Raw genomic sequence first — 11,588 nt, 5'->3', positions numbered from 1 at the left:
ATCCTCAAACCTTACTATCTTCCCCAGGCATACCACCTTGCTAGACTACAAGAGACCATTTTTATTAAATAATCCAAAGCCTTGAACCAATCTATCTTGCAAACCAGCTTAAGAGAGTTCTTCAGCACAAGCTCCTTACTATAATAAACTAACAACCACCCTTGCTAACCATCTGCCCAAACCTCTTCAAACCATACGAAATGATAAGTTCAAAAGGTGGAGACTGACACCAGCTGAGCTTAGTGAGAAAATATCCAAGGGCATTTGTTTCTAGTGTGAACAGAAGTTTAAAATAGATCACATTTGCAAAAACAAGGCCCAGTTGTATTTACTGGTGCTAGTTGAGGAAGAAATTGCACCAGAAGAACCAATGGAGGAGCTATTAAATGTAGAAGAAATAACAGAAATATGTGAGATTTTTATCCATGCTCTGCATGGTTCCAGAGGTTATAAAACCCTGAGGCTCATGGGATATTCACACAGGAAGCCACTGAACATTTTAATTGATACTGGTTCTACACACCACTTTATGGATAGTGTATTAGTGGCAAGAATGGGATGGAGAGTAAATCCTTGCAATTTACTAGATGCAAACCTAGTAGATGGTAATAAGGTGCCTATCACTGGTGTGTGTAACAATTTGGAATGGCTGCTGCAGAACACTGTCTTTAGAGCTGATTTCTTACTACTACCCTTAGGAACATGTGATAAGATATAGGGGTACACTGGCTCAGTGACTTAGGGGATATTATGTTCAAATTTAAGAAGTTGACAATGAAATTTGAGTATGAAGGGAAACTCTTTTCATTGAAGGGTATGGCCCCCAAGTTAAAGATGGTAACTTCCAAGGAAGTACATGAAGCAAGCCAGAAGAATGAGGAACTAGCTGAGATTTATTGAGGTGAGTTCCTTGGACCTAAAACTCGATTCTATGATGATTTTTAATTGTTTAAGCATGAAATTTATGAGATTAAGGGTGAATAATTGGGGAAGTTAGGGCTTGAAATTGGAGAGATAAATGCGGGGATTTGAGGGATCAATTGAGGTCCGATTTTGATGTTCTTGGTATGTATGAACTCGTGGGAGGATAAAGATTCTATAGATGTGATTTTATCGGATTCCGAGATGTGGGCCCGGGGGTCGGGTTTGACTAATTTTGGGATTTTGATGTAATTTGATTATTTTCGCATGGGCTTCGTTCCCTTCGCATATATTAATATTATGATTCTAATTTTGGATAGATTCGACGTGTGAGGCCGAGTCGAGAGTAAGATTTCATCCGGTTTGAGGTAAGTAACGATTGTAAATCTAGACCAGAGGGTATAAAACCCGGAATTTCGTACTGTTTTGATAAATAAGGTGACACACATGCTAGGTGACGAGCGTGTGAGCATGCACCCATAGGTATTGTGACTTGGTCCATCCCGTGGTGACTGTATAGTTGCATCTTTTTGATATATTGTATATGATATCCACGTGTTTTAAAAATTGGTTTGTTAACTTGGGTTGAATGCCATGTTTGGGGCCTTTGTGCTGACCTGTTTAGACCCTTAGGGGTGTTTTTACTACTTTCCTCACTCTATTTGATTTGAAAGCATATCCTCAGTCATGTTTTACCTATTTACTGTTTAATCCGATTTCATTACCCTACTTCTTAATATATAAAAACTGTTTGGGTTGAGTTTCCCTGATTTTCACTGATACGCCCGAGTGGCCGTGAGGTTAATGACCGAGAGAGGTTGAGACCTAACAGTAAGGATATATAGATTATATATATATATATATATAATCTATATATCGGGATGCACGTTGTAGTGATATTATATATAAACTATGGATTGGGCTGCACGCCGCAGCGGTAGTTACATGGATCAAGCTGCACGTCGCAACAATATATATTGAATCGGGCTACGTGCCGCAACAATATGACGCTTGGGCTGTAAGAGCCCCTCCGGAGTTTGCACACCCCTAGTGAGCGTAGTCGACTATATATTATTGATCGGGCTGCACGCCGCAGCGGTTACTATTATTATTATGAGATATCTATTGAGCCGGAGTGCTGAGCGTGAGTACTGATTGACGAGAGCTGAGTCACGAGTGACTGAGAGGATTTCTCGAGAGCCTATGTTTATAACCGATACCTTGACCAGGGGCTTGTTTATGATATTTTCTCTGTTTTCACTCTTCTTTTATACTGAGCCTCTGTTGAAAAATGTTGAATAAATATTTTTCAAAGGATTTTTAATTGAAACTAGAGTTTTACGATATAATTGGTTATTGAACTGCAAACTTTGACTTGATATTTCTATTGAGATTTCTTGATAAGTATGCATGTGATTTTAAATGCTCGTCACAGCACTCAGACTTTATTTACTTTAATTACTTATTGAGTTGGCGTACTCACGTTACTCCCTGCACCTTGTGTGCAGATCTAGGTGCCCGAGCATCAGAGTGAGAGCTTCCAGCACTCTTAGAGTCTTATCCGGAGATCGCAAGGTAGCTGCACGACGTTCGCAGCCCTGCCTTTCTCCTTCCTATCTTAGCACTTGTTATTTCAGACTTATTTTGTATTATTTAGACAATGTTTGGTTGTATTTAGAGGCTCATGACTAGTGACACCAGATTCAGGCTGTTTTAGTGTATTTTCGTACTGGTTTTCCGCATATTTCTGTTGATACATATATATTACGTATGAAAGATTTGAGACTTAAATCTATTTTAGAAAAATGAATTATACAAAAGAACTCGATGTTGTAAATGTTGGATTGGCTTGCCTAGTACTGTGATAGGCACCATCACGACCAGGGTATTTGGGGTCATGACACTATGCTAGTAGAACAATGAATGAGGCTCAACTAAATTATACCACAACAGAAAAAGAGTTACGAGCAGTAGTATTTGCTTTTGATAAATTTCGATCTTATTTGATAGGAACCAAGGTCACTGCTTTTACTGATCATGCAGCTTTAAAATACCTCTTAGAAAAGAAAGATGCTCGACCTAGATTGTTAAGATATATTTTGCTTCTACAAGAATTTGACCTTGAGATAAAACATAAAAAAGGAACAGAGAATCAAGTAGCTGACCATTTGTCTAGATTAGAAAATTCCCTCCTGAGTTTAGCGAAATAAAGGAAGAATTTCCTGATGAACATATTTTCTCAGTTAACTCAATTATGACTCAACCACCCTGGTTTGCAGATATTGCAAACTACTTGTTTGGAAAGTGGACACCCCAAGATCTCTCTTACCAGCAAAGAAAAAAGCTTATATCTGATGCAAAGTATTATTTGTGGAATGAACCTTGTTTAAAAATTATGAAGATAATATCATTAGAATATGTGTGCCTGAAGAAGAGATGAATAAAATTTTATATCACTGTCATGATGGAGCAATTGGAGATCATTATGCAGCAAATTGAATAGCTTTTAAAGTGTTGGAAGCTAGATTTTTTTGGCCGACTCTCTTTAAAGATGCTCGAGCATATGTTGCACAATATGGCATATGTCAGAGAACAAGTAACATCACTAAGAGAGATGAGATGCCATTGCAATCAACATAGGTATGTGAAATATTGATGTTAGGGGAATAGATTTCATGGGTCCTTTTTCTTCCTCTCATTCTTTTGAATATATCCTTATGTCTGTAGATTATGTGTCAAGATGGGTTGAATCCATCCCCACAAGGAAAATTGATACTCAAACTGTGTGTAATTTTCTCAAAAAAGTATTTTTACCAGATTTAGCACACCACGAGTCATCATTAGTGACCAAGTGACTCATTTTATGAATAGACAATTTTCTGCTTTGCTGATAAAATATGGGCGTGACTCATAAAACATGAACACCATATCATGCTTAAACTCAAGGGCAAGTTGAAGTTTCCAACCGTGAATTAAAAAGAATTCATGAAAAAACAGTTGAAATCTCAAGAAAAGATTGGGCCTTAAAATTAGATGATGCATTATGGGCATACCGAACGACGTTCAAAACGCCAATTGGAACATCCCCATGTAGTGTAACGACCCGTCCGGTCGTTTCGAGAATTTACTCCCCGATTCCCAATTAACTGCTTTTCCCGTGTTTATTTCTACTATTGTGAGTTGCCGGGGGATTCGTTTGGAGTTTTGGAGCATTTTGGGACACTTAGTCCCTAAATGAGAGCTTAAGCTTTTGAAGTCGGACCGTAGTTGAAATAGTGTGAAGACGGCCTCGGAATTGAATTTCGTCAATTCCGTTAGCTCCGTTGGGTGATTTCGGGCTTAGGAGCATATTCATATTGTGTTTTGGAGGTCTGTAGCTTATTTAGGCTTGAAATGCCGAAAGTTGAATTTTTAAAGTTTCCGAATTGATAGTGAAATTTTTATATCAAGGTCAGAATCCAATTTTGAAAGTTGGAATAGCTCCATAGTGTTGAATGTGACTTGTGTGCAAAATTTGGGGTCAATCGGACATGGTTTGGTTGGTTTCGGCATCGGTTGTAAAATTTTTGAGATTTCAAGTTCATTAGGCTTGGATTGGAGGGTGATTCGTAGTTTTAGCATTGCTTGATGTGATTCGAGGGTTGGACTAAGTTCGTATGACATTTTAGGGTTGGTTGGTATGTTTGGTTGAGGTCCCAGGGGCCTTGGGTGAGTTTTGGAATGGTTAATGGAAGGTGAATTTGGACTTAGGCTATTCTGAAGTTTGCTGCTTCTAGTATTTTCGCACCTGCGGTGAGGCACCCGCAGGTGCAGCCCGCAGAAGCGAGGAAAGAGGTCGTATGTACGGTTTTGGGCACAAAGGCCAGTGGCCGCAGATGCGGCTCAAGGACCGCAGAAGCGGATCACATCTGCGGAGAAGAAAGTGCAGGTGCGGTACGTAGGGAGTTAATGAACTTCCGCAGATGCAGATCCCAAGATGTAGGTGTGGGACCGCAGGTGCGGCCCCATGAACCATAAATACGGTAATCGTTGGGCAGATATAGGAAATTCGAGGGTTTGAAATTTTACAACACAAAACCGAATTGGAGCTCGGTGGGAGATGATATTTCGAGGGGTTTTAAAGGAGGATCATTGGGTAATTAATTCTAACTCAATTTTGATCATAATACTATAATCTATTGTTGTTTTCATCTTCTAATTAAAGAAATTGAGGGTAAAAGTTTGAAATGGGAGAAAAGTTCCCCAATTTAAAAATCCGAGTTTTGAGTGAGATTTTGGCGTATAATTTTGGTGATTTTTGTTCGAGTGTGTTCGTGAGTGAATGGGTGTTCATAATCCGTAATTGTTTACCCGATTCCGAGACGTGGGCCGAGGGAGGTTTTTTGGGCGTTTTCTATTTTCTTACCTTAGCTTCGATTCCTTTAGCTAAATTTGTTGTTTGTAGTTATATTTACATTATGAAATTGATTTGATTAAATTTGGGCCACTCGGAGTTGGATACTCGTGGCAAGAGAGTGATTTTGGATTGATTTTAAGCTGGTTTAAGATAAGTGGCTTGCCTAACCTTGTGTGGGTGAAACTCCCCTTAGGATTTTGATACTGTTGTTATATGAGTGCCGTGTACGTGAGGTGATGAGAGCGTACACGTGCTAATTGTTGAAAACCCCCGTTTTCATTAAGTGAATATCTGTGTTTCCTTTTCGTTTTGTTGAACACTACTTGTATTTAAAGCCTACTGTCTAGCTTAGGAAAGCATGCTTAAGTGACTTAACTATTTTATCTGCTTAAACTGTTTGCTTGAATTCTGTGCAGCATGTTTAGAGTAGAAATCTCTGCTTTTCTTGGTACGAACTTAGATAGAACTGTAGATTCTTTTCTTGAGATTGTTGTGTATTTACTTTGGGACTACGGGACGATATCCCGGGAGATGCCCCCTCATGTTTACTTTGGGACTACAGATCGGTATTTCGGGAGATCCCCTTGCATATTTATGATTTGGGACTACGGGACGAGATCCCCATGTACTGGATATTTACTTTGGAACTATGGATTGGTATTCTGGGAGATTCCCCTGCATATTTATGATTCGGACGACAGGGCGATATCCCGGGAGATCCTCTGCACATTTATGTTTGGGACTACGGGACGATATCCTGGGAGATTCCCTGTTGCTATCTCTGTGTACTGAGTTGTATTCTTTTTATGATTTTATTCTTTACCGACTGTTAGTATTTTAATTATACTGTTTCATTTCATACTATTTTACCTTGTTTTATATATATAACCAGTAGGGCCCTGACCTTCCTCGTCACTACTCGACCGAGGTTAGGCTTGGCACTTACTGGGTACCTCTGTGGTATACTCATGCCCTTTCCTATTTTCGTGTGCAGATCCAGGTTCTTCTGCTCAGCCATTCTATCAGTGAGGTAGGCGATATCAGAGACTTTGAGGTATATCTGCCGCATCCGCAGACCTAGAAGTCCCTCTCTATCCTCCCCTTTAGCTTTAGGCTTCATGTATTTACATTTGATTAGACATTCTGGAGTTAAACACTATGTAGTCTTCTATAGCTTGTGATTTCATAAGATTTCGGGTTTTAGGAGTTTGGTTCAGTTTTGAGACTGTGTATTGTATATGCCGAGTGTTATTCAAAGCTCTTTTATTATGTTTTACCTGCAACTTGCCATTTTCATATTTCATTTCCTGTTTCCGCAATTTGTTAGGCTCACCTAGTCGTAGAGACTAGGTCCCGTCACAATAGTTCACGGAGGGAGAACTTGGGTCATGACAAGTTGGTATCAGAGCTCCAGGTTCATAGGATTCATGAATCACAAGATGGTTTATTAGACTCTCGCAGATCGGTACGAATACGTCTGTACTTATCTACGGGAGGCTATGTAACTGTTAGGAAAACTCCACCTCATTTGATTTCCTTTTCGTGCAAGATTTTTATATGAAACTTCTAAACCTCTATCTTCTATTATCTCACAGATGGTGAGGACACATGCCATTAGAGATGATCAGGCACCCACGCCCTCAGCTAGAGCCACCAAAGGTCGAGGCCGGGGTAGAGGTCGAGGACGTGCACGTGGTGCAGCCAGGGTACCCGCGCGAGCTACCATAGAGGAACCACCCGCAGCTTCAGTCGGAGCCTTGGCACCTGATACGCCTAGTGCTACTACTATTCCAGCTCTTCAGGAGACCCTTGTGCAATTCGTGAGCATGTACACCATTCTAGCTCAGGTAGGGTTGATTCCCCTTGCTGCAGCCACATCCCAGGCCGGGGGAGGAGCATAGACTCCTGCCACCCGCACCCCAGAGCAGTGGGTCCAGGTTGATCAGATCCTAGAGGTTATACCGGTACTGCCTGCAGGCCCAGTTCAGCCCGAGGATAGGGCAGTAGCTTTAGAGGATGAGTAGTGGAGGCTTGAGAGGTTCAAGAAGTATTAGCCTCATATATTAAGTGTTCTAGCATCAGATGATACTCTAGGATTTCTGGAGGAATGCTACCGTATCCTCTACACTATGGGTATATCAGGATCAAGTGGGGTTTCTTTCACTGCCTTCCAACTTCGATTAGAAACCTATCAGTGGTGGCGTACTTATGAGTTGGACAACCCAGCTAAGGCAACTTCCCTTACATAGACCCCATTTTCAGATATGTTTTTGAGGGAGTATGTCCCTTAGAGCCTCAGGGACGCATGATGCGTAGAGTTTTAGCATTTTTGCCAGGGTACTATGGCTGTTTCGGAGTATAATATCCGTTTCACTGACTTGGCTAGGCATGCACTAGCCTTGGTTTCTACGGTTCGTGAGAGAGTTTGCCGGTTTATTGCGAGGCTCATTCCCAACATTAGGTCTAGCATGGCCCGGGAGTTGGAGATGGATATTTCTTATTAGCAGGTGGTGAGCATTACTAGGAGAGTAGAGGGTATTCATGATCGGGATAGAGAGGAGAGAAAGGCCAAGAGGTCTCGAGAGTCGGGCCATTGTTCTAGCGCACGTGCCCCAGCTGTAGTTCATCATGGTAGGGGTTATATGAGTCGGCCCATTCATTTAGCTCTTTCAGCAGCCAGTGGTGTTCCAGCTCCTCTAGATCTCAGGAGCCTTATTATGCACCTCCAGTATTTAGTGTGCCTTCTACACGGGGTGCTTTCAGTGGTCAGTCCAGCAGACCTGGCCCGAGCCAGTCACAGCTGCCACGTCCTTCCAAAGCTTGTTTTGAGTGTGGCAACACATGCTATATGGTGAGGGATTGACCCAGACTTAGGAGGGGTGCACCTCCATAGACTTCTCAGCCACAACGTGCTCTACAGAGTTTCCAAGCTATGATCACAGCACTAGTTGCTGCCCCACCTGCCCAGCCAGCTAGAGGTGGAGGTCAGGGAGGTAGAGGTCGCCCTAGAGGGGGAGGCCAGGCCAAATATTTTGCCCTTCCTGCCCGTACTGAGGTTGTTGCCTCTGACTCTGTCATCACATGTATTCTGGTTTGTCACAGAGATGCATCGGTTTCATTCAATCCAGGCTCCACTTATTCTTATGTGTCTTCTTATGCTGCCCCGCATTTGGGCGTATCTCAAGATTCTTTGAGTTCCCCTGTTTATGTTTCTACTCCTATGGGAGATTCTCTTATTGTGGACCACATTTATCGATCATGTTTGATTGCTCTTAGTGGTTTTGAGACTAGAGCCAATTTATTATTGCTCACCATGGTAGATTTTGATGTTATCTTGGGCATGGACTGGTTGTCGCCCCATTATGCTATTCTTGATTATCACACCAAAACTGTGATGCTGGCTATGCCAGGTGTACCGCGAGTAGAGTGGAGGGGTACTTTAAATCATACTCCCAGTAGAGTTATTTCATTCCTTGAGGCTCAACGAATGGTTGAGAAAGGGTGTGACGCGTATCTAGCTTATATGAGAGATGTTAGTATTGATACCCCTACAGTTGATTCAATCACAGTAGTACGGGACTTTTCTGATGTGTTTCTAGCTAATATTCCGAGTTTTCCACCCGACAGAGATATTGATTTATGTATTGATTTGTTGCCAGGCACTCAGCCCATTTCTATTCCTCCTTATCAAATGGCTCCTCTTGAGTTGAAGGAGTTGAAGGAGAAGTTGTAGGAATTGCTTAACAAAGGTTTTATTCAGCCTAGTGTATCACCTTAGGGTGCTCCTGTCTTGTTTGTGAAGAAAAAGGATGGTTTTATGCGTATGTGCATTGATTATTGTAGTTGAACAAAGTTACAATGAAGAACGGGTATCCTTTCCCTCGTATTAATGATCTGTTTGGCCAATTACAGGGTGCTCGAGTGTTTTCTAAGATTGACTTGCATTCAAGTTACCATCAGTTGAAGATTCGGGAGCCAGATATCCTGAAAACTACTTTCAGGACTCAGTATGGTCATTACGAGTTCCTTGTTATGTTATTTAGTCTAACCAATGCCCCAACAGCATTTATGCATTTGATGCACACCGTGTTCCGGCCATATCTTGACTCGTTTGTCATTGTCTTTATTGATGACATTCTCGTATACTCTCGGAGTCGGGAAGATCATGAGCAACACCTGAGGACAGTGCTTCAGACTTTGAAAGAAAAGAAATTATATGCGAAGTTCTCGAAATGTGAGTTTTGGTTGGATTCCGTGGAATTCTTGGGTCACGTGGTATCTAATGATGGGTTAAGATGGATCCAAAGAAAGTGGAAGCAGTGTAGAGTTGGCCCAGACCATCCTCAACTATAGAGATCCGTAGTATTCTTGGCTTGGCGGGCTATTAGCATGATTTGTTGAGGGATTTTCATCTATTGTAGCACCTATGACTAAGCTGACCGAGAAGGGTGCTCCGTTCCAGTGGACGGAAGAGTGTTAGGAGAGCTTCCAAAAGCTCAAGACAACTTTGACTTCAACCCCAATATTGATATTGCCTATAGGTTCGGGGTCTTGTACTATCTATAGTGATGCCTCGAGGATTAGCCGTGGAGCGGTATTGATGCAGGATGGTAGGGTGATTGCCTACGCGTCCAGGCAGTTGAAGGTATATGAGAAGAATTATCCTGTCCATGATCTCGATTTAGTTGCTATTGTTCACGCCTTGAAGATCTAGTGTCATTATTTGTACGGTGTGCCTTGTGAGATCTATACTGACCACCAAAGTTTGTAGCATTTTTTCAAGCAGAAGGACCTTAATTTTCACTAGAGGAGGTGGTTAGAGCTGTTGAAGGACTATGATATCACTATCTTGTATCATCCGGGCAAGGCCATTGTGGTGGCAGATGGTTTGAGTCGCCGGGCGAAGAGTTTGGGGAATTTGGCTTATTTACCAGTAGCGGAGAGGCCTATGGCGATGGATGTTCAGGGCTTAACCAGCTAGTTTGTGAGATTGGATCTTTCGGAGCCCAGTCTAGTTCTAGCTTGCGTGATTTCTCGGTATTCCTTGTTCGATCGTATCAGAGAGCGTCAGGATGATGACCCTCATTTGCTCGTCCTCAAAGACAAGGTTCTGCATGCTGATGCCAAAGATGTAATGACGGGGTGTTAAGGATGCAGGGTGGGGTATGTGTACCCAATGTTGATGGGTTTCGGAAGTTAATTCTAAAGGAGGCCCATAGTTCGCAGTATTCCATCCATTTGGATGCCGCGAAGATGTACGAGGATTTGAGACAGAACTATTAGTAGAGGTGGATGAAGAAAGATATAGTTGGGTTTGTAGCTCGGTGCCTCAATTGTTAGTAGTTAAAGTATGAGCACTAGAGACCGAGTGGTTTACTTCAACAAATAGAGATTCTAGAGTGGAAGTGGGAGCAGATCACCATGGACTTCGTAGTTGAACTCTCACGGACTTTGAGGAAGTTCGATGCCATTTGGGTGATTGTGGATCGGCTGACCAAGTCCACGCACTTCATTCCTTTGTGTACTACCTATTCTTCAGAGCGGCTGGCGGAGATTTATATCCGGGAGATTGTTCGTCTGCATGGTATTCCAGTTTCCATCATTTTAGATAGAGGTACTCAGTTCACATCATGGTTCTGGAGGGCTGCACAACATGAGTTGGGTACTCGGGTGGAGTTGAGCATATTATTTCACCCCAGACGGACGGACAGTCCGAGTGCACTATTCAGATTCTTGAGGATATGCTCTGTGCCTGTGTGATGGAGTTCGGAGGGTCTTGGGGTCAGTTCTTTCCACTGCTGGAGTTTGCCTACAACAACAGTTATCAGTCCAACATTCAGATAGCACCATATGAGGCTTTGTATGGTAGGCAGTGTAGATCCCCGGTGGGTTGGTTCAAGTCAGGCGAGGCTAGATTATTGGGTGCAGACTTGGTTCAAGAAGCCTTGGAGAATGTTAAGGTGATTCAGGATAGACTCCGTACAGCCTAGTCCAAATAGAAGAGCTATGCGGACCAGAAGGTTCGCGATGTTTCCTATATGGTTGGAGAGAGGTTCTTGCTTCGGGTTTCGCCTATGAAGGGCGTTATGAGATTTGGGAAGAAGGAGAAATTGAGTCTAAGGTTTATTGGTCATTTTGAGGTATTGCGACGTGTTGGGGAGGTCGCTTATGAGCTTGCCTTACCTCCCAGCTTGGCAGGAGTTCATTCGGTATTTCATGTTTCGATGCTCCGGAGGTATCACAGAGATCCGTCGCACGTGTTGAATTTCAG

This window comes from Nicotiana sylvestris, chromosome 9 (genome assembly GCF_000393655.2).
Source record: "Nicotiana sylvestris chromosome 9, ASM39365v2, whole genome shotgun sequence".
In the NCBI taxonomy this organism is placed as follows: domain Eukaryota; kingdom Viridiplantae; phylum Streptophyta; class Magnoliopsida; order Solanales; family Solanaceae; genus Nicotiana; species Nicotiana sylvestris.
Note: the sequence above shows the minus strand (reverse complement) of the source record.